Consider the following 22,725-nt stretch of genomic DNA (forward strand, 5'->3'; position numbering starts at 1 on the left):
GTAATCTCTGAGGCATTACGGATTGGTCATCAAGAACACAGGCTCTGGGGTCAGATCGAATCCTGGTTCTGCCACTTACCAACCATGTGAACTTGGGCAAGTTACTTAGCCTTGCTGTGCCTCAGTCTCCCCATCTATAAAATGGGTTAGAAACAGTATATATCTCATAAGGTTGTTACGAGGATAAATTCGTAAATACATGTAATATGGCTAAAGAGCAGTCCTTGGTAATACAAAGAGCTCAGTACGTGTGATTATCATCATTCCTTTCTGGATCCGGGGATGTCTTATATTAGTCTCTTCCTGAAATACTCAACGTGGTCGAAGTACCCCAACAGCTTTCTCTCTAATCCAGCCTTTGGCTGAAGCTCCCAATTTAAAAACAAAACAAAGCTGTATTTATTACACAAAAAATATTATTGGAATGAGGATTCATGAAGGACATGGCTGAAATTCCTGGGGGTGGGAGAGGGAGGGAGGAATTTCAGAAGTTCTCTGCAGCCATCCCAGTTTGGGGATAGTATGGAGGGTGCTCTACCCCAGTACTGTTCTGTATTTGCCATGTTGCTATTTTCCATCTTCAAAAGCTCTATATAACCATTGTAATTTGCGGCTTTCTTCAAAGCTAAGTATAGAGCAAAACATAATAATGCAAACTGGCTCATGCTGAGCTGAAGTGATTAGTGTTCTCTCACCAAATTCTCTTTCGAGCTTTAATAACTTCTTTAATTTCTCTGTTATTTTCCAATATTGTATACCTGTTTCAGAAGTACTCATTTTGTCTTTTCTAAACTAGCTTTCCTCTGCTGGGAAAAATGACCAAATTATTCTGACCCCGTCCTCCTGCCACACCTCTATTCTTTGGTTTTCAGCTCCCATTCTGGGTTTATAACCAATTTAGCCCTTGTTGATGATGGTGAGAAGCTGTAATTGAGTCAGTACCAGAGGTGGGATGACTTGTCAGAATATTTCATTGGAGGGAACCCATTTCCAGGACCTGGGGAGAGAGTGAGCAGGACCGCACATGCAATGTCCTTCCCTGGGAGCTAATAGAGCGGATTCCGAAGTTGAGTTAGCTTGGGTCGTTTTCTTTGACTCCATGGCACACTATTCCTTTTTCGTTGTTTTTTAAAGTTTGCCTCTAACAGAAGGCAGGAAAGCTCCCTGTCTGGGTTGAGGCACAGACGCTGTGTTTAGACTGTAAGCTCTCAGAAAAAGCAAAGTATTAATGCTCAGCCTATCATGGGAACTCAGAAAACGTGGATTAAAATCTACGTGCAGCAAGAAAGAGCCGTGCTTGAAAAAGACAGTGGATAGGTCAGTGGTCACCCTATGGCTGCTTTTACAGATTATGTGTAGCCGTGTCTGTTTCTATATCTGGATTTTCCTACTGAAAGGAGAATGTCTGGACATTTCAAAGCACCAATGTAAGAAGGGTGCGTCGCTGGAGCTGAAGTTCAGGATGAAAGGGATGGGAGAGACCTGCCTCCTTGCTGGGATGTGAGGGGCTCTGAGGTACTTTCCAGGGAAGTCTGAGACGCCCTTCCACCTACATTTCCTCTGGAGCCGACTGCCTGCAGTTCCCTAAGCACTCTGCGTTCTTCAGCACTTCTCTGCCTTTGTTTTCTCTGCCTGAAGCATCTCTTCCCGCAAGTGCACTCACTGCCCCCACCCAGACCCCATGCAAATAGTGCCAAGTCTTCTCCAGCTGGAATTAACTCCCTCCTCCTCTGCATTCCCATTGCACCCTGTTCAGGCCTCTCTTGCTTATCACACTCCAGTGTTCATGCTTTTCCTAAAATCGGACCTAGAGTAAGGGATTTGGGTATAAGAATTTATTTGGGAAGAGATACCAGGAAGCACTGTGAGGGAGGAAGAAATGAGACCAAGAAAGGAGAAAAGCCAATGAACGATGTTTTAATGAGCAGGTTACTACTGTGAGCAACTCCGGCTCAGCCCCATTGGGGACCCTCTGAGTCTGAACAGCACATGCTCAAAAGTGTCCTACTGAAGAGCAAGGAGCTGCCACCCTCATTAGGTGTGAATTTTATGGAGATGCTAAATCTCTGACAATTCCAGTCTGCCTCCAAGGTGCTGAGCTGCTCCAAGGCTAAAGAATGCCTTCAGGGAGGGATGCTGGAATCACAGCTTCTGGGGAATTATCCAGAGTGGGGGAGGGGGAGGTTGAGGGGATACGGACTTCACAAAGACAGCCTGCTACAATGACGGACAGTTGCATAAGCTCTTTGAAGGCAGGGAGTGAACTTGTCTCATCTTTATACACCCAAAATACCCTTGTACCTAGTAGGTGCTTAACCACTGTTAAATAAATGAAGTTGATTAACATTTAATGTATCTGAGGAATCAATGATACATTCAACAAATAGATATTGACATACCCTACTACATCCCAGAAGGTAATCATACTGGCCTTGTCTCTGCCTTTGAGGAGTGGACAGTCTTGCAGAAACAACAGGCAATAACAAATAATTACAATGAAGGTGATGAGTATATTGACTGACATCCTCAACGTACTTATCACCCATTGGTACAAAACCTATCATTTGATTCTCAGCAGATTAGATGTTTATCTTCTAAGAAGGGGGAGCTTATCTTTCCTAAGGGTAGGGACAGAGAATAACTGATGAAATTTTTTTGGAGTGATTTTATATTCTGGGTTGATGGACTTGGATTTGAAATAGACATAAAAGGGAATTATAAATGGAAATGTAGAAATAACAACCTGCTGATCTCTTTCCATTTTTTACTTGAAAAATGATCTTTTAAAATAGCTAAGTAGATTCTTGATTCAAGAAACCAGAAGAAAAAGCGTATTTTCTTGGCTTGCCCAATAAATAATATTCAATGAATGCTGAAAAGAAGCTCAGAAAAAGAAAGAAAAAATGTCTCCCACAGGTAGGCCTGTCTGTTCTGATTTCAACTTGAGATGAAGAGGCTGAGCAATATAGCCAACAGAACTTTTGACCACAGTACTTTAGTTTTCTAGAACTTTAAAAAATAATGCCTTTGAGGACTTCCAGTTTCTGGCCCGGCATGTAGGGAGCTTGGTATTTCTCCAAAGGAATTGAAAACTTATGTCCACACAAAAACCTGCACATAGATGTTTATAGCAGCTTTATTCATAAAGGCCAAAACTCGGACGCAGCCAAAATGTCCTTCAATAGGTGAAGGGATAAATAAACTGTGGTACATCCAGACAATGGAATAGTGTTCAGCTAAAATGAAATGAGCTATCAAGTCATGAAACAATGTGGAGGAAACTTAAATGCATATTACTAGTGAAAGAAGCCCATCTGAGAAGATTATATACTGTACAATTCCAACTCTATGCCATTGTGGAAGAGGCAGAACTATGGAGACAGTAAAAGGACTAATGGTTGCCAGGGGTTGTGGGGGAAGGAGAGATGAATAGAAAGAGTGGAGAGGATTTTTAGGGCAGTGAAACTATTCAGTATGATGCTACAATGGTGGATATAGATATATGTCATTACACATTTGTTAAAACTCATAGAATGTGCAACACCAAGAGTGAAGGTTAATGTGAACTATGGACTTGAGGTGATAATGCTGTGTCAGTGTGGGTTCACCGACTGTAACAAATGTCCCACTGCGGTGCAGGATGTTGATAGTGGGGGAGGTCGTTCGTGTGTGGGGGCATGGGTATATGGGAACTCTCTGTACCTTCTGCTCAATTTTGCTGTGAACCTAAAACTGCTCTAAAAAATACATTTTATTAATTAAAAAAATGATTGAATTCTTAGAAACACAAACCTGTATTTTGCCAAATTAAAAAGAATTCTTTTTTTGAATCATGGTACAACTAATTAACTTTTAGGTGACATAATTTGACATGAGAATTCATGGTGCCTTTTTACATTTATATTTAAACTAAATATAATTCAATAAAGTACTTATTATGGATTCTACTGCCACTCACTTTGACAAGTACTATTCAGAAATATTAATCTTAAAATACATAGTTCAGAGATGCTAGATCATCTTTATTCATGAAATTATGTTCCCAGAACCAGTCTAGATTTCATTTACACAATTTGCGCTTCCCTGCATTTCATTCCCACATTTGTATTCTCTGCCTCCTTTCCTACGCACGCTAAGGGCTCCACTAATGGTACATGATTTGCAATACACATATAGAGAACCATCCTAAATTGCTTTGGATTTTAAACTCAGAATATATATTGGTGGGTAATTGTTAAACTATTTACATATTATTCTAAATACAGATAATAACTGTTTTACCAGTCTTACATATCAACAAAAGAAATTTTATCCACAGGGAGATTGGGCAACTGAATGATCATCTTGTGCCAGACAAAAGAATAAGATGGTAGTGAGTTTGGCGGCCAGCTCCCTCCTAACTTCTCTTTAGATTCAGAGAACATTCATTGGTACTGCTGCCTTCTCCTGCAACTTACTCTGAATTACACACACTTTTTTTTTTAAGTGGGATCACCAAGACTTTTGTTGTTGTTTTGTTTAAATCTTTTTTCTCCCTACTTTGTCTTTAATGAACATACATTATGGATATAACAAAAACTTTTTTAAAGGGGCAGGATTTATGTTTGTTTGAAAATCTTCTGGATGAGAGATTTCTCTCAGCAATTCTTAACTACGTTTGCTCCATGATCCCCTTTGGCTGTCTGGGAAAGCTATGGACATCTTCCCAGCAGTAGATCTGGAAGAAGAAATACTTATTGATTGAAATAGAATGTAAGCCTGAGGTCACACTCTGAACTGAGTTAGGGCCAAGCCTGAATGGATGAATGAATGAATGGATACACAAACAAACAGCGAGAAGGAAACAGGTAAAGGATTTTCATGAAGCTTATGAAAAGCTTCTGATCGAACACCTGCTGCTTTGTCACAGCAAATGCCCTCCTACGTAGCCAAGCCTGTCTATTTCACCGTAGGAGCATTCCAATCAGGACACTGTAAATATTAAATGTCTCCGTTTTCCATAAGGCTGGTTTAATTTGCAGAACTTCACAGAAGAGAGGTTAGACCCTCACAGACAACATTGCTCCAAGAGTGTCCCACCCCTTGGGGCTGCACAGGACTCCAAGCTGAGCATCAAAGTCCCTGCCGGGACTTCTAGCTTAAGTACAGCAGAAGCACCTGGCCCTGGCATCTGGTGGGGCCTCGGGGCATCTGGGGGCAGGACAGGAATTCACAATGGGAAGGTTATTTGTGGCCTGTGTTGGAGACCCTTTCAATTAAAGCTTTTAACATTTTTCACAAGCAACCCTCAGGGAGTCAGTCCTTCCCATCACCAGCTTTGATGGATGGCAGGCTAGCACTGCAGGTGACTCACCCAGCTCACCGCAAACACTGCCAAAATGCAGATACTCCTCCTTCTCCAGAAAGCTCCCTCTGCTCCTGACAGGGACTTAGATCAGGAAGCTTTAAGAAATGTTGATTTTACTTAAATGCACGAATGCTGTTTTCAAGAGAAATTATTCCCATTGCTTGTTTTTGTCTTTGAGTCATTAAAGATGAAGAGGATAACATCCTGTGGCCTCTTCATAGACCAGGTGGCAACCTGGTATCAGGAGCAGAACAGCCCTGATTAAAATCCCAGCCCTGCTACTTATTATGTGACTCCAGGCAGATCGCTTAGTTCTCCAGGTCCTCTTTCTCTCACCTCTGCAACGGGGTGAAACACCCATCTCCGAGTCTTCATTCTGATTGAAAGGAGGGACCTAATGGGTACCTAAGGTGTAGTTGCTGTTATTCGTGGGTCTAACTATAAGGAGCCATATGTATGAATGAGGTTATCTATGTATGTACAGATGTACGTACGTTAAGTTCATATCTATCTATCCATGTGTACATATTGTATACATTTATAAGAGCCAATATTTAAGAACTAAAAAATTACATACAAAAATTTCAGGTTTCTTGTTTCTTTGGAAAGTGAAATCAGAAGATCTGGCAACATTGGGCTGAGACTGAGTGGCAATGGCCCCTTGAGTCATGGCAGGTGCCCAGTCCCACCCCTTCCTGGACCACTTCACTTATTTGGTGACCAGCCCTTTGGTCATTTGACTGTGCCACTTTCTGTCTGCACCCCCCCATCCCATACTACAAATCTATGGCAAGAACTCTTCAGACAGGCAGAAGCAAACTCCAGTTTAAATAGGCTGGGGGTGGGTATTTACTTTCAATGAGAGACCCCCTTTGTCTCTCAACTTGCTGGATATTTAAACTGGAAGAGAGGGAGTCAGAGTAGATGAGTTAATTCTCTAAGTTAAAAATTATTTTTTGGCCTAACCCAGTTCGAGAGGGCCCTCTGCCTTTCTCCATAGTTGCCCATTGCACAGACGGTATTGCTGGAGGAGGGAATGAAGCAGTGGGTCCCAGGGCATATTCCAGCTATGACAGTGCTTCTCCATCAGGGCAACCCCATCCTTAGGGAGCATGTCAATGACTTGTGAGACTTTTTGTTTTGGTTGTCACAATGATTGGAGTGTACCACTTGCATCCAGTGGGTAGGGCCAGGGTGGTAGATCCCCTGCAATATGCAGGAAAAATCCCCACAATAAAGGATTTGCTATAGCCTCCACAGATTTTGAATGTCCTGCCAGATATTCCTATAGGTGAAAAACTTGTTTATAATTATCTGAACCTGGAACCCAACTCCATTGTACATATAAGTACAGTGTTCTCAAATAATTTTAATAAGTACTGAATTTTCTAGGAGTTCAGGCACTGTGTAAAGTAAAAGAAGATTGTACTTTCTTTGTTCAGAAATTTACCAAGAGTTGGTCTTCATTTCAGAAACTGCCTGAAGGCATTACAGTTCGATGTATTTGGGTGACAATTCAACCAACTGAGTTGGTCTGCCTGTGTAGATGACTCATATAGGGTGCTTTTACCTATAGCAGCAAATGTCTGATTACTTCATTAAGGATAGTGGAGGAAAAAATTTGCACTTCAATGGAAAACTGTGCACTATCTATAGCACACCCCTCTGGGTTCTCTGATTCGGATTTCAGGGGGAACGATTCTACAACTCTGTAAAATGTAGATAACTAATAACAATGCAAAATCATTTTTGTCTGCAGACATCCGATTCTACAACTCTGTAAAATGTAGATAACTAATAACAATGCAAAATCATTTTTGTCTGCAGACATCCAAATTCTGTCCAAGTTGACCTTCCTTCCCCACTGTTGAAGAAACTAATTTTGCCTCCATTTGTACATCATTTCAATATTTGTGATCTATAAATGTGTCCATTCTTTGGTTTCTCTCTTGAACAGGTTATAATATTTGCCTGGTCCCTCATTATGAGTTAATTACAATATGTGCATATGTTTGTTTTTGTATCTCGATGAGAGTCATAATGGTACCTGTTTGCCTGTTCTTTAAATTATCTTTTAACAGTAGTCTTGTCTGCATATTTGCAAATTAAGGTACATATTGAAAATTACTTTCCTTTTAGTTCTTCTGTTATAAACAGGATGTTATATTTATTGTTTAATGTATAACATATAAATTTCTTTTCAGGACAGTAGAAGAGGTGTTCAAATATTTGTTATAAAAGGGACCATGGGGTCTGAAAGGGTTGCAATTACAGATTCCATGAGAAATTCTCTGAACAAGCCCACATACGTTAACTAGTCAGCGGGGTCATTATTTTTCCTAGTCAGACAGAAAGTTCTAGAGCTCCAAGCTATTTAGAGCAGCCACGAGGCTGTGAATTGTTTTGGGCACAACTCTCCTTCCCACCAACTCCAGCTTGGTTTAGATAGGACAGTTATAAAGCAGCCGTTTATGAGTACCACTGCCCCAAATTTCTTTTTTCAACATTTTCCCCAAGATCATCAAAAGGCAAGACTATTCCAGACAAACTGCATTTGTCTGGCTATCTTAGTTAATATCAAAAAAGATTAAATGAAGGCACTTTCCCTATTCCTCCTTCTTTGAATTATGTTTTTTATTCCAAGATGAAAACACCCCACAGAGTGCTCATTCCCTCATCATCTCCAGGGAATCTTGATCCTGACTTGCAGCCCTGCAGTAAGTCTTAGGCCCAGCTATTGTAATACATTCCTCCGATGTCACATTTTAGAATCCAGAAAGGGTAGGATTTCAGGCTGAAACTTCTTTAAGCTCAGGAAAAAATAGTGAAGTGGCTCACCCGTCTTGACATCATAAATTTCACCCCTAGCTGCTGGCTGGGAATGTCTTCAGCTGATAATGATGAATGAAAGAGAAAACAGATCCACTCCTGGTTGTTTACTACTCAAATATCTTTATTTCAAGATATCGCTTTTCTTTTTATTAAATAAACACTCATCCCCAAAAAAGTACAGAAGCACTTGGCAAATAAAAATAAACTTTAGAAAATTTATAAGTCTGGTTTATATATTGCTTTATTTAGAGGATAATTTTCACATATTTTTTTCTTCCATCTACCAAAAGGAACATGCATAATAAATGAAACTAAGCTTGGCTGGCAGGAAATCCATCAATAAGGTTAATTTAAAGTGTAGGCAGGATAGCAAATCTCCATATGGATAGCAAGGGGTTTGTTCTTGTTTCAAAACCAGTTGGCTTCCAGACATCTGAATATGCCTCTCTGAAGAAACAGATAGAAGGAAATCCCAGCAAGTGAAACATCCACATCCCCATCCTGTTGAAATGTCTTCTGGGAATTCATTTTTTTTTTTTTTTTGTGAGGGAGATCAGCCCTGAGCTAACATCCGTGCTAATCCTCCTCTATTTGCTGAGGAAGACTGGCTCTGAGCTAACATCTATTGCCAATCCTCCTCCTTTTTTTTTTTTCCTTCCCCAAAGCCCCAGTAGATAGTTGTATGTCATAGTTGCACATCCTTCTAGTTGCTGTATGTGGAACGCAGCCTCAGCATGGCCGGAGAAGCGGTGCGTTGGTGCGCGCCCGGGATCCGAACCCGGGCCTCCAGCAGCCGAGCGAGCGCACTTAACCGGTAAGCCACCGGGCCGGCCCTGGGAATTCATTTTTAGGATCACTTACAATTTAGGAGCAAGACCAAGGCTAGACACGGGGCTGTGCTGGTGAGCATGTGCTCAAGACCTGAGCTACCTAGGTTCAAACTCTGGCACTGTCACTCACAAGCTCCATGACTTTGAATGAGATACAAAAATTCCTTAAGCCTCAGTTTCCTCGTCTGTAAAACAATGACAGCATACAGTGCTGTATAATATCACATATCATATTGATGGTTGAGATGATTATAGTAGATAGTCCATAAAAAATTCTTAGCATTGTGCTGGGCATTATTATAATTATGAAATATTTAACTCCTGGCTTTGTCTTCAGTACCATAAATTGGTGAGGGGGTGTGTGTGCAGAAGTATGGGAGAGCATCATTTTAGAGATTAATGATTTTAAAAGAGCAGCTCCTCCAAAAAGGAGATAAGGAAATAAAATAAGGCCTTCGAAAATGGTAGAAATTTTTGTTTTTCAGCATGAGCAAACTTGTTTCTCCCCAGGGCTTTCCTATTTTCTTGGCCTAAGTCCTCCACCAAAGACTGTACTGGGGAGGACTCTGAGCCACAGTGGAGAAAAGACAGCTTTCCTGTTGACTCCACTTGGATTATGTGTGCACATAAAACACAGAAAACAAGGATCTTGGGAAATGAAGATTTTAAATATCTTTGGCAGTAAGACATATCCTAATTCCTCAATTTCTTAATCAGTTAAATGAAGAGAATTAAAACCATAACAATAAGGCAAGGAAAAAAATAAAAGGCATCTAAATCGGAAAGGAAGAAATAAAATTATCTCTCCACAGATGACATGATCTTATATGTACAAAGCCTTAAAGATTCCACTAAAAACCTTTTAGAACTAATAAACAAATTTGTCAAAGTTGCAGGATACACAATCAACACACAAAAATCAGTTGTGTTTCTGTACACTAGTAATGAACAACTCAAAAAGACAAAGGAAACAATTCCATTTATAATAGCATCAAAAAGAATAAATTACTTAGGAATGAACCTAACCAAGGAGATGAAAGACTTGTACACTGAAAACTACAAGTCATTTCTGAAAAAGTTAAAGAAGACACAAACAAACAGGAAGATATCTCATGTTCACGGATCGGAAGACTTAATATTGTTAAGAAGTCCATGCTGCCCAAAGCAAGCTACAGATTCAACACAATCTCTATCAAAATCCCAATGGCATATTTTGCAGAAATAGACAAATTCATCCTAAAATTCAAATGGAATCTCAAAGGACCCCAAATAGCCAAAACAATTTTGAAAAAGAAGAAGAAAGTTGAAGGACTCACACTTCCTGATTTCAAAACATATTATGAAGCTACGGTAATCAAAACAGTCTGGTACTGACATAAAGACAGACAAATAGACTAATGGAATCGAACAGAGAGCTCAGAAATAACCCCTTGCATATATGGTCAAATGACCTTCGACAAGGGTGCCAAGAGGTGTCCTTTTCCCAATGGGGAAAGGACAGTCTCTTCAACAAATGGTGCTAGGAAAACTGGATATCAACACACAAAAGAATGAAATTGGATCCTGATCTTACACCATATACAAAAATTAACTCAAAATGGACTAAAGACTGAAATACAAGACCTAAAACTATAAAACTCAGACAAGAAAACATAGTGAGAAGTCTTTATGACATTGGATTGACAATGATTTCTTGGATATGACACAAAAAGCACAGGCAACAAAAGCAAAAATAGACAAATGGGACTATATCTTATTTTAAAACTTTCGTGTATCAAAGGATGCCATCAATAGAGTGAAAAAACACTCTCCCATTCTCTGCAGAATGGGAGAAAATATTTGCAAGTCATATATCTGATAAGGGGTTAATATTCAGAATATATAAAGAACTCCCACAGCTCAACAACAAAACATCAGATAACCTGATTTAAAAACGTACAAAGAACTTGAATAGACATTTCTCCAAAGATGATATACAAATGGTTAACAAGCATATGGAAAGATGCCCAACATCACTAATCATCAGAGAAATGCAAATCAAAACTACAATGAGACATCATCTTACACCCATTAGGATGGCTACTATCAAGAAAAAAAAATAGAAAAGAACAAATGTTAGCGAGGATGTAGAGAAATTGGAACTCTTGTGCACTGCTGGTGGAATTGTAAAATGATCCAACCACTACGGAAAATAGCATGGAGGTTTCCAAAAAATTAAAATAGAACTACCATATAATCTAGCAATCCTACTTTTGGTATGTATCCAAAAGAATCAAAAGCAGAGTTTTGAAGAGATATTTGCACACCCATGTTCATAGCAGCATTATTCACAATAACCAAAAGGTAGAAGCAATCCAAGGTCCATCAACAGATAAATGAACGAACAAAATGTGGTATATACATACAATGGAATATTATTCAGCCTTAAAAAGGAAGGAAATTCTGTCACATGCTACAAAATGGCCACTACACTAAGTGAAATAAGCCAGTCACAAAAATACAAACACTGTATCATTCCACTTATACGAGGTATCTAAAGTATTCAAATTCATAGAAACAAAGTAAAATGGTGGTTACTGGGGCATGGGGGGAGTGGGAGAAGAGGAGTTGTTATTTAATGGGTACAGAGTTTCAGATGGGCAAGATGAAAATTTCTGGAGATCTGTTTCACAACATCATGAATATACTTAACACTAATGAACTGTACACTTAAAAATGGTTAAGATGGGAAATCTTATTTTTTTTCAACACAATAAAAAAATGAACAGAGTTAAATGAGATGCATGTGAAGGCTTTGGGAGGGTACTTGGCACGTCACAAATGTACATCAAATACTAGCTATTAGGGCCGGCCTGGTGGTGTAGTGGTTAAGTTCAGTGCGCTCCGCTTTGGTGGCCCGGGGTCTCGGGTTTGGATCCTGGCTGTGGACCTATACCACTCATCAGTCATGCTGTAGCTGTGACCCATATACAAAATAGAGGAAGATTGGCACAGATTTTAGTTCAAGGACAATCTTCCTCATCAAAAAAAAAAAAAAAAAACTACTAGCTATTAATGGGGCTATCAAATGCTAGTCCTCCAACACTGTTCTGTCCCCACTGCCCCTCCCAGCATTTTCCCCATGGGCACAAAATGTTCTTTGTCAATCTGCACTTGTATTCTGTCCTGTTTCATAGCTACACTTACACTTTTCTACAGTAGTCCCCCCTTAGCTGCCGGGGGTATGTTCCAAGACCCCCAGTGGATGCCTCATGTATGAATAGTACTGAACCCTATATATACTATGCTTTTTCCTATACATATATACCTATGATAAAGTTTAATTTGTAAATTAGGCACAACAACAATAACTAATAATAAAGTAGAACAATTATAATAATATATTGTAATAAAAGTTACAGTTATATAAAAATACATAGTAACATATTACAATATATCGTAATAAAAGTAGATCTTAGCAACCTCAGCATATAATCTTTTTTCTTTCCTCATTAAGTTGAGAACTTTCACCTTTTCACTTAAAGGAAGCACTTTACAGCTCCTCTCTGGCATATCCAAATTGCCAGCATCACCACTCTTGCACATTGGGGCCATTATTAAGTACAATAAGGGTGACTTGAACACAAGCACTGAGATACTCCACAGTCGATCTGACAACTGAGACGGCTACTAAGTAACTAATGGGTGGGTGGAGTCTACAGCGTGGACCTGCTAAACGAAAAAAGGGATGAGTCATGTCCTGGGCAGGATGGAGCAGGGAAGGCTCAAGATTTCATCACACTACTCAGAACAGCATGCAATTTAAAACTTATGAATTGTTTATTTCTGGAATTTTCCACTTAATATATTCAGACTGTGGTTGATTGTGGGTAACTGAACCTGGGGATAAGGGAGGACCACTGTACTGTCAAAGGCAGGAGTAGTGAGTTGCCAAACACTGTGTTCCCTAGTGAGTTCCATCCAAGGCCATGCACAGAGTAGGCACACACTTTTTTTTTCCCTTATGAGTGTAGCACATCATTGATATAGAAAATATGGACAATAGTAAAGTTGGAAATGGAAAAAGAATCATCCCCCCCCGAAGTCTCACCACTTAAAAGCAATCACATTTAATTTTTTTTAGTAACTATTTCCTTGAATTTGAGTGAAACATAAAACGTTAACTGCCTTAAAGGAAGCTAAGAATTTAATATTCAAGTGAATTTGGGAATTGTTTTCCTTGAGAATATTTCAGGGTAGGCTGAGGCACCTGGTAGCCAAGAGCTTGATGAGGAAATTGGAATAAAAGAGACAGTATAAAGCTAACACATATAGCTCTTTTAGTTAATATTATTTTGGTTGCAGTCAAAAGAACCCAGCTCTGGCAACTAAAGCAGAAACATGAATTAATTGGTGTCAAAGTGTAATTTTCAAAAAGCTAAAACATGACTTTCCTACCCAATGATGTAGCGTGTATGCCTCAAAGATTTATTTAACTAAGTAATGAGGGAAACAGCAGGGTGGTAAAGCTAGTTCAAAGGAGGATATGTGAGACTGATGTGTACTAGGTCAGGAAAAGATAGGAGGCTGGAATCAAATTGCTAAATTAGACGCAAAAAAACAAAGCATTACAACTGTAGCCTCTGTGGATATCTATCCCACTGGACAAAAACGATTTGTATTTCTACTTCTAAATCACATGCAACTTAATGAGTTAACATCAGACTTTTAGGAAACTGGGCCCTAATCAACACTCCATTGCGGGCCCAAGTTCCTTCTCTACAGTGTCACGTCACCCTTAGGCCAGCCTATCGGACAGTTCTCCAATACAACAAAAAGGCATGCAGTCATCCATCCTCTTGCCTTCTTTCCAAAGGGTTGATAATTTTTCTAAACCGGGAGCCTCGAGTCACTGAACAGTCGTGACTGACAAATGTTGAGCCTGTACCATGGGTCAGGCCTGTGCTAAATGCTCCACACGCAGCATCTCATTTAATCCTCACAACAAGCCTGCAAGTAGGTGGTGGCATTCCTGCACTTTACAGATGAGCAGTCTAAGGCGTGGAAAATGACACAATTTCCCCAAGGTTATATGTGGCTGATTATGTGGCAGAGCCCAGACAGGGTCCAGGTCAGTCTGACCAGCCCAAATTCCAAATAGGAGTCTCCAAGGGGGATGCAGGCCCCCCAGGAGGCGACTAAGGTGACACATCAGGGCGCAGGGGAAAAGAGCAGAACTTTCAGGAGGATGACTTAAACTCGTTGTTCATCATTCCTATCATACGTGTGCTTTGTGATGCGTGTATCAGTATAGTGGTACCTATGAAGTTTCTGAAGGGATAAGTGTACATGTTTTAGGGGGACACAATCAAAAAGGCTCGGAGCCTTTTGCTGTAAATCCTTTCAGTCCTGGGGACCACGGTCTACTGGCATTTTCACATTTGCTGTTGGGCATTTCTGACTCACTTCTCTAGTCTTACTCAGCTTGTTTCCTCAAAAAGTTTAAGATTTTGGCATTCAGCCGTCCACACCGAGAGCCTCACGCCTTCTCCTTGTGGTGTGAGGGGCGCGGCATTTTCATCCGGAGAGCGCAGGAGATGCATGGAGGCAGCACTGTTTTCCTTCTCTGTGTTCTCAGGGAAGTCCTGGGGAAGGTCAAGTCCTCATTCACCATTGTCTCTGCTCTGGGCTCTGTGCGAGTGGAGCACAGGGAGGTTCGCCATGAAACAGAGTGATTCACACACAATTCTCAAGTTCCTACTTGGGGCTTTTAGAAATTGGGCCAATGGGTGACTGGTGTGATCTGAAGATGAAAACGTACAGCACCAGGTCCTGGCCGAGAAAACCAGAGGGCAATGGAGGCTGGACACAGACTCCGCAGGAATTAAGGAGATTCACTTCTGGAGCAAAGTGCCAGTATCGTCCCCAAAGTCAAACTGAGGAAACGTTTGGCACCTTTGGAGCAGAGCTCTCCAAGTGTGCGCTACCATCAGTGTTATTGGGCACTTTCTGAAATTACTAGTTACACCCAGTTGAATAAATGCTCCTAAATGCAATTAAGAATGTATTATGTGTTAACTTCATGAATGAGCTAGGAAAAATACTCATTATCTTGTCTGTCTCAGAGATACCCACATACTCCCAGGCTTTGTGTTCTCGCCGCAGTCGTAGGGGACAAACAAGGGGAGAGAAGCAGAGCTCCCAGCCCTGCTGGGGCGCCTCCTCAGCCCCCCCACACCCACACACAGATCTCGTCACCTCTACTCCTTTCCCCAGCTCGGAAGCCTTCACTGAGAAAACTGGGTGTGGTGAGGTTGGGAAACACAGCTTCCTGCCTGGTCCCAAATGCACTCTCGGAAGTAGATGGCCCTCAGGGACCTCAGGGTGATGGCTCAACAGGAGAATGTGGACACAGGAAAGAGGAAGAGGCCTCAGAAAGGGCAGGGTTGGGACTCCTGGTTCCCAGGGGAACCCCAATCCTCACCCTTTCCGCAGAAGTGTGAGAAGCCCGCTGGCTGATTCTCTCTGCGGCTGCCTCTTCACAGTTGTGAGGGGCTTCCAAGGCGACTGCGGTTCTGGGCTTTAGCTCCCTCTGCAGAGAAGTTTGCCCTTTGTTTGTCAACTGCTTGTGCCAGGTACTATGCCGCTTAGAAGTCCTCACCCCTTAGTATCGTCGCGAAGAGGGGCCTCTACAGCCTCCTCACTCAGATGAGGGCCCTGCCTCAGCAGCCTCAGCATCGCCTGGGGGCTCGGCAGACATGCAGGACCCCAGCCCTGCCTGAAGCCTACTGAAACTGGATCCTTGTTTTCCCTGGATCCCCCGGGGATCTGGATGTGTCTGAGTTTGAGAAACACTGATTGAAAGTTTAACTGATCTGAGATCAAATTCCAGCTCCACCCCTTACAGGCACGTACTTCACTTCTCTGAGCCTGAGTTTCTGCACCTGTAAAACGAAAATAAAAGCAGGTCCCATCTCACAGGCTGTTGCATGAGGAAGTGAGACCCTGTAGATAAACCGTAATACCCAGCACAAAGTAAGTGCTCAGGAAATAATGTCCGAGAGTTATGTGCCGTCCCCCACACACGGGAAGCCTGCACTGCCACATCTGTGTGTTACAGGCTGTCCCAGCCCGCCTGGCTTCTTCTTTTCTCAGCCTATATTCACAAAAGGCTGATTAATAATATTGTACCTGGGGTGACAGTGACAGGTAGCTCTGATACATCTCAAAGACCACCAATGGGATGCACTGACTGTTCTCTTGCTACAAGTGAAGAAAACAAAATTCAGTCTTCAGGGAGTCATGCACTGTGGTAGCCAGCCTCCAGATGGCCCTAATTATCCCCACCTCCTAGTCTTCATGCACTTGTGGGGGCCCCTCACGTTTGAAAAGTGCTGACCTGTGTAACCGATAAGACATTGCAGAAACGACAAAGTGTCACTTCCAAAGGTAGGTCATAAAGCAGATCGGAGATTCTGCTTCACTCTCTCTTGGATCCCTCACTCTAGAGGAAGTCAGCTGCCATGTCATGAGGACACCCAGGCAGCCCTGGGTGAGATGCATGTGGCAAGGCACTGAGGCTTCCCACCCACGGCCACGAGAGAGAGTTGTCCTGGAAGTGGGTCCTCCAGCCCAGTCAAGCTCCAAGTGACTACAACTCCACAGCCCCAGGCAGCGTTTTAACTACACCCTCATGAGAGATCCGAGCCAGAACCACCCAGCTGAGCCTTCCTGAATTCTTGACCCGAAGCAACTATGTGAGATAACAAATGTTCATCGTTGTTTTAAATCACTGATTTGGGATAATTTATTATGCAACAATAGATAGCTAACACATCCACTATAGCAGCTGTGTGTGTGTGTGTGTGTGTGTGTGTGTGTGTGTGTGTGTGTGCGTGTGTAGTCTTTCCCAATAAAATTCTCATATCCAAGATCAATAGAAAGGAATAAAAAGGAAAGAATAAAATCCTCTTTCCCTCTCATTTGATGAAGCGCTCCAACAGTCCCAGGCAAGCAGAAAGCAGGCAGATCCAAGATAAGGAATGTTAGCAAAGGGGACAGTTCCTCCCACCTCCCCTTGGTTTCCAGAGAAGGAATAGATTAACCACCCCGTTTCCCAGGAGGAGAGAAAAAAAAAGCCCAAGAGGAGCTTCCCTTCCAGGAGCTTCTTTCTGTTCCCTCAACCTCTCCTCCCTGGGGCAGAAGACTTACCTGGATGGTGCATTTGGGAGAAGTCACTGCACATACACAGCTCGGCACACTGCTCCCAGCTAGAGGGGGAGGCTGCCTCCTCAACTACACACATGAGCTTAGAGAGGCAGGTCCCGCGGAGGCCTGAGTGGTGCAGCCCTTTCCAGGAAGCTGCGCAGAGTCCTACATTAGGTGTGGTGTTAGGATCCATGTGCCACATGTGTAAGCCATGTCCTCCCAGCCAGCTTTATCAGCAGCAAAGAGTCACTTTGATCTGCATCTGTGTCACTTTGGGTCTACTTCTCTACTGGCTCCAAATTTGGAAGAGGAAGGAAGGAGTGTTATTAGCCCCCTAAACCTCAGCATGAAGCATACCTTCAACATAGGTATAAGTTATTCTAAAACCATTTTTCCTGATCAGTCATCCTCAACATTTTCCCAGCTATCATTTCCCCATGCTACCACCAGTGTAAGAAACCTTTGGTGCATCCTAATTCCAGTCTCACTTTCTCAACATTATCTCATATCTTCAAAATCCTCATAGTTCACGGTAGGGAGGAGCTAGGTGGTGGAGGAAGTCAGACCACCTCATTAATCACAATCACAATAACGACACCTACTCTGCACTGCTATACTGTTTATGTATCCTCTCCTTTAATCCTCATAAAAACTCTATGATATAGCTTTCACTTATCCCCATTTTATTGAGGGGGAAGCTGAGGCTCAAAGGGATGGCTCATATAGGAAGAGTGGCAGAACATCCTGGGATTTGAACACATGTCTAGCCAGCTCTGTAACATACAATGTCACATTTCAAGCCCTACTTTGGAACTCAGTCCTTAGTTTAAGAAACATTATTTTAGGGGCTGGCCCCATGACCTGGTGGTTAAGTTCAGGGCGCTCTGCATTGGCAGCCTGGGTTCACAGGTTTGCATCCTGGGTGTCGACCTACACCACTCCTCAGGCATGCTGTGGCGGCGACCCACATACAAAATAGAGGAAGATTGGCACAGATGTTAGCTTAGGGCAAATCTTCCTCAGTAAAAAAAAAAAAAAAGAAACATTATTTTAAATTCTTCTGAACTGAAGGGTCAATTCCATAAATAGAATTTCAGGGAAGCATGGAATTTCTGGACTGGAAGTATCTCTGGATATGATCAAATCCCCCCCAATCCCTTCATTTTCAGATGAGGAAACTCAGAGAGGTTAGGCCACTGCCCAACGATTTAATGGTAATTTGTAAAAATGATGGGCAGGCCAAACTGCTTACATGATTACAAAGTCAACTGTGCAGAGATTTTATTCCCAGAGGTCTTGATATTTGGCTGTCAGTTATTGGGATACACCCTGGCCGACCACCTCCAATGAATGGCTTGGGTCCAGGAGAGCCAAACAATTGAATTTATAACAAAGGAAGTGTTATCCCCACCCCAACACCATCCCTGTTGGTTCTGAAGGCAGTTTTAAAGGGGAAAGATATAATTTTTCTGTAGACCAACAAAAACATTGGTTTGTCTCCATCCAAGCTTTGGGTTTCAACTTTTATAGTTAGTTATGGGACAGTGGTATTCACAAGTGGAAATTCCATTGCTAGATCCAACAAGAACCCAGTCCACGTCACAATGGCAGATATACGAGAGGACCAGTTTGCCTCGGATGCAAACTCTGACATTTTGTAAGTGTTTTGGATTTGGTTCGCTTTGGAAGCTGTCAATACTGCCCCAAAACCAATCTTTCTTAGCTAGCAAGAGACTTAGAAACTCCATTCCTGACACTTTCAGGAATTTCCTTGCCATTTTACCAAGAAATATCACTTATTTTAACAGGGAAACGGCTCCCATCTTTTCTGCTGTAAATGACCTGTTGCCACGTGAGGAAGCACAGGTGTACACTGTCCAGCCCTGCTGGGCCCTGCCCTTGCACTGAGACCACCAAGCCCACGACAGCCCCAGCCTCAGCCGGATGGGAGATAACGTAGGGCTCTGGGCTTCACTACCCTGTTCCGGTAGGGCTCTGAGGCCCTGCCCCAATGACCACACTTCTGCTGGGCCTTAGGGCCTCCCCTTTTCCTTCCCCTTGGCTAATGCCCTCTTCTGAGGCCCTTCTTCCAGAATCTTCTGGGACGTGGTATAAAGTCGTGATAAGAGCACTGGCTTCAGAATCAGATGGCCTTCTGTGAGGTTTCCGTGTGGATCCATTACACTGGTTTGGAACTTTGGAGATGTTTCTTTGCCCTCTGATCCTTGACTTCCTCCCCTGTGAAACAGGGCTAAAATATCTAACATGTAGGCTGTCGTGAGGACTAAAGGGGATGATATTTGCCTACATCTAACACAACACTTGGCCTGCGGCAGGTGCCCGTATGTCAGAGCTCTCATTCCTCTCACACCTCAGAATCACTGCAGGCAGTTTTTAAAAATACCCATGCTCAGGACCCATGGCCCAGGGATTTGATTTATCTGTCAATTTTTAAAAGCTCCCCATAGAAGTCTAATAAAGAGCCAGGGTCGTGACCCCACTGTCATAAACATTTCTCCCTCTCTTCCTTGCTTTTGTAGTTCCTACAGAAATGAAAATTCAGTCTGGAATAATCTAGAACAGTTCTGTTCCCAAACTGACTCCGTGCCTGGAGTCTGACTCAGGACATGCTACCCCAGGTCCAAAAACTTTGTAATGTATTCAAGTTACCCCCTGACACGTGGGAGTTGTGGAAGCCAGCGGCCCCGCCATTTCTGTCACTGCCACTTTACAGATGCGGGAACCAAGGCACATAGAGGGTCCTAGAGTCACAAAGCTGATAAAGCCTCCCGAGCCTCTGGCTGTTTTACAAAATTCCAAAGGACAAGGCTTCTGTCTTCTGTGTAGGCCATTGCCTTAACTTAGTTAAACTACGCTGAGCGACGCCTGGCAGGGCCCTCCTGAGGGAGTCAGTGCCCCAAGGGACCAGGGCGAGTCTCATACTTGTGGGTTCCAAGCAGATGCCAACCCCCAGCATGTGGTGACTGTGCATCTTTAGGATTATATTTAGCTTGTATTGCGTCACATACTCGACCAAACATATTAAAAGACAGTGTCTGCGTCCAAACAACTAAATAAACAAAAAGGCAGAGAGAAAGGGGGATATGTCAGGAGGAGGAGAGCGAGCCTCTCCTTTCCACGTTATTTCAGGGTTCCAGTTTGCACTGAGCGCTGATATCAGATACTGAATCAATACTTACTCCTTTTCGTTCTTCTTACCAGTACCTACGGTGGAAAGACAGGGCCACAAAAGCCTGAGAGTGTGGTTCTCCGTCCACCAATTCCTCGGGTACATCTACATGTGAGCGGCCAGCAGCCTTGAACAGGTGGGGCCCCAGCCTTATGCAGAAAGTCTAGAACTCTGGTTCTTGTACTTAGTGTGCCTCAGAATGATCCAGAGCGCTGGTTAAGACACAAATTGCTGGGCCTCATTCCCAGGGTTTCTAACTCATTTGTCTAACAAGTTCCCCGGGCGATGTTGATGCTGCCTGTCTGGGGACCACACTTCTAGAACTTCTAGTCTCCAAAAGCAGTGTAGCTCCATGGATGCTAGAAGAGGCCAAATCCAAGATACACTGTTGAGTGACTAAGAAGCAAGGGCGGGGGTGGGGGGCGGTAAGCAGGAGAAGAGTTCACTGCTGTTTATGTAGAAAATGGATCAACATTTACTCTTGCTGCTCGTATATGCATAGACTATTTCTGGATGGTTACGAAGAAAATGCTAACAATTGTTGCCTCAGGAGGCTGAGGGTCAGGATGCTGTGTTCATTGCTCTCTGGGTCCCTCCCCAACCCCAACTACACCCCAGATCATTTTCCTTTCTCTGCTCTGTTCCCTTCAGAGTCTGCCCTCCACAGCCCCCAGCACCCGTCTCCCTTGGTGGTTGGCTTCCTCTTGGGTTTGGCCAATGGGAGGCACCAGCAAGAGATCTGAGGGTGGGGAGAGAGAAAGCCTGCGAGGTTCTTCCATGCTCTCTCCCTTAGTGCCTGCAACAGCTGCATCCGTCCTCAAGCAGCCCCAGCTCTCGCTGGGCTCGACTACACTGTGTCCTTCTCCAGCTGTTGCTGCCTTGGGGGCCTCTATGTCCTTTGTTTGTCCCTTAACCCTACCTGCACCTCCGTAAGTGATCCCTTCATTGATGTCTCCTAATTTGAACCTTCTGGAGGTGAATGTTGTTTTCTTCCAAGATCCTGACTAAGAAAGGTGGGAAACTTACTATTCACGGTATATCCTTTTGTATCATTTAAATATTTTGCCATGTGCCTGTAATGCTTGTTCAAAAATGCAAATATTAAAAAATAAATCATAGACACAAAAACTCAATCTTGAATAATCTAGCTCAGTAAGTTCCAAAGAAGTTCTCTGGAGAATCAGTCTACCTCAGCACCTAATGTTCTCTCGTCTTGTTTGACTTTAATCTGATGCCAACAAGGAATCATTTATCTCTTCTGTTCCAGCGCTGTCAGTACAGCTGAGTTGAAGGCTCCTGGAGGACAAGGGCCATCGCTGATGTCTCTCTGCAGTGCACGTGGCATCTGGGTAGCCAGCGCATAATATGGTGGAAAGAAATTTTCAGCTTTGGAGTCACACACACTCAGTTCAAATCACATCCCAGCCGCTTGCTTGCTTTAGTCCCAAAAGTCTCCTATCCCTCCTGGGTCCCTCAAGGGGACTCATCACATCACACAAAGGGTTTGTACTGTCTGGACATGGCCTTTTGGATGCCATGAGCATTAATACTTGTACATTCTTTTATGAGCCTCAGAAGACAACCATTAAACTCTTGGCTGGTTTCATACTCATATATGTGCACAACATACCTTCACCTCGTGCCTTAGCCCCAGCCCTACCGGCTGCAGTTGGAGTGCCGGGGCTCAAGCACGGGAAGGGGCTTGGCACTAGGACTCTGAGATTTAGAGGACACAAAAATTATAAATAATGATTTTGAAAGCTTAACATCTATTTAGCAAGAGTAATGGCTTAAAGTGGGAAGCCACCAGATGGTGTGCACTGTTAATAATGCCCATCTGTGAGCCATATCATGAATTATAAAATTGATTTGGAGAAGAACATCACCTGCTGTTTGCCCCAGGTGCCAAAATGTCTCCTGATAGCTCTGGGGTCAGCTATGGGGCGAGGCAGGCTGAGGAGCATGTTGCTTAAAAATAATACTATATAATATTTTTACATAATATAAAAAAACCCTGGATGCTAATTTTTTTTAGGTTACAAAATATCTGTGGCATCTGGAGGGCTTCCTGCTTCACACACAAGCCTGCCTCTAGGAGCACGGAAATGCCTGGCTGTAGGCAGGGCTGCTGTCTCCAGTGTTGGGGCGGGTCAACTCCTGACTTTCTGCCCCGGTTCTGGTGGCCCGGCTTCTGAGCCTCTGGACCCTCCCCTGGACTCCTGATAATGGCCTCAGGTTCTCTTGCATTAAAAGCCAGTTTGCTTCTGCTTCTCCACCCTGACCCTGCAAACTCTCCCCTCCTGATGTCATGGCCACACATAACAGGTGTTCCCACCTTC

Source organism: Diceros bicornis, chromosome 2 (assembly GCF_020826845.1).
Source record: "Diceros bicornis minor isolate mBicDic1 chromosome 2, mDicBic1.mat.cur, whole genome shotgun sequence".
Taxonomy (NCBI): Eukaryota; Metazoa; Chordata; class Mammalia; order Perissodactyla; family Rhinocerotidae; genus Diceros; species Diceros bicornis.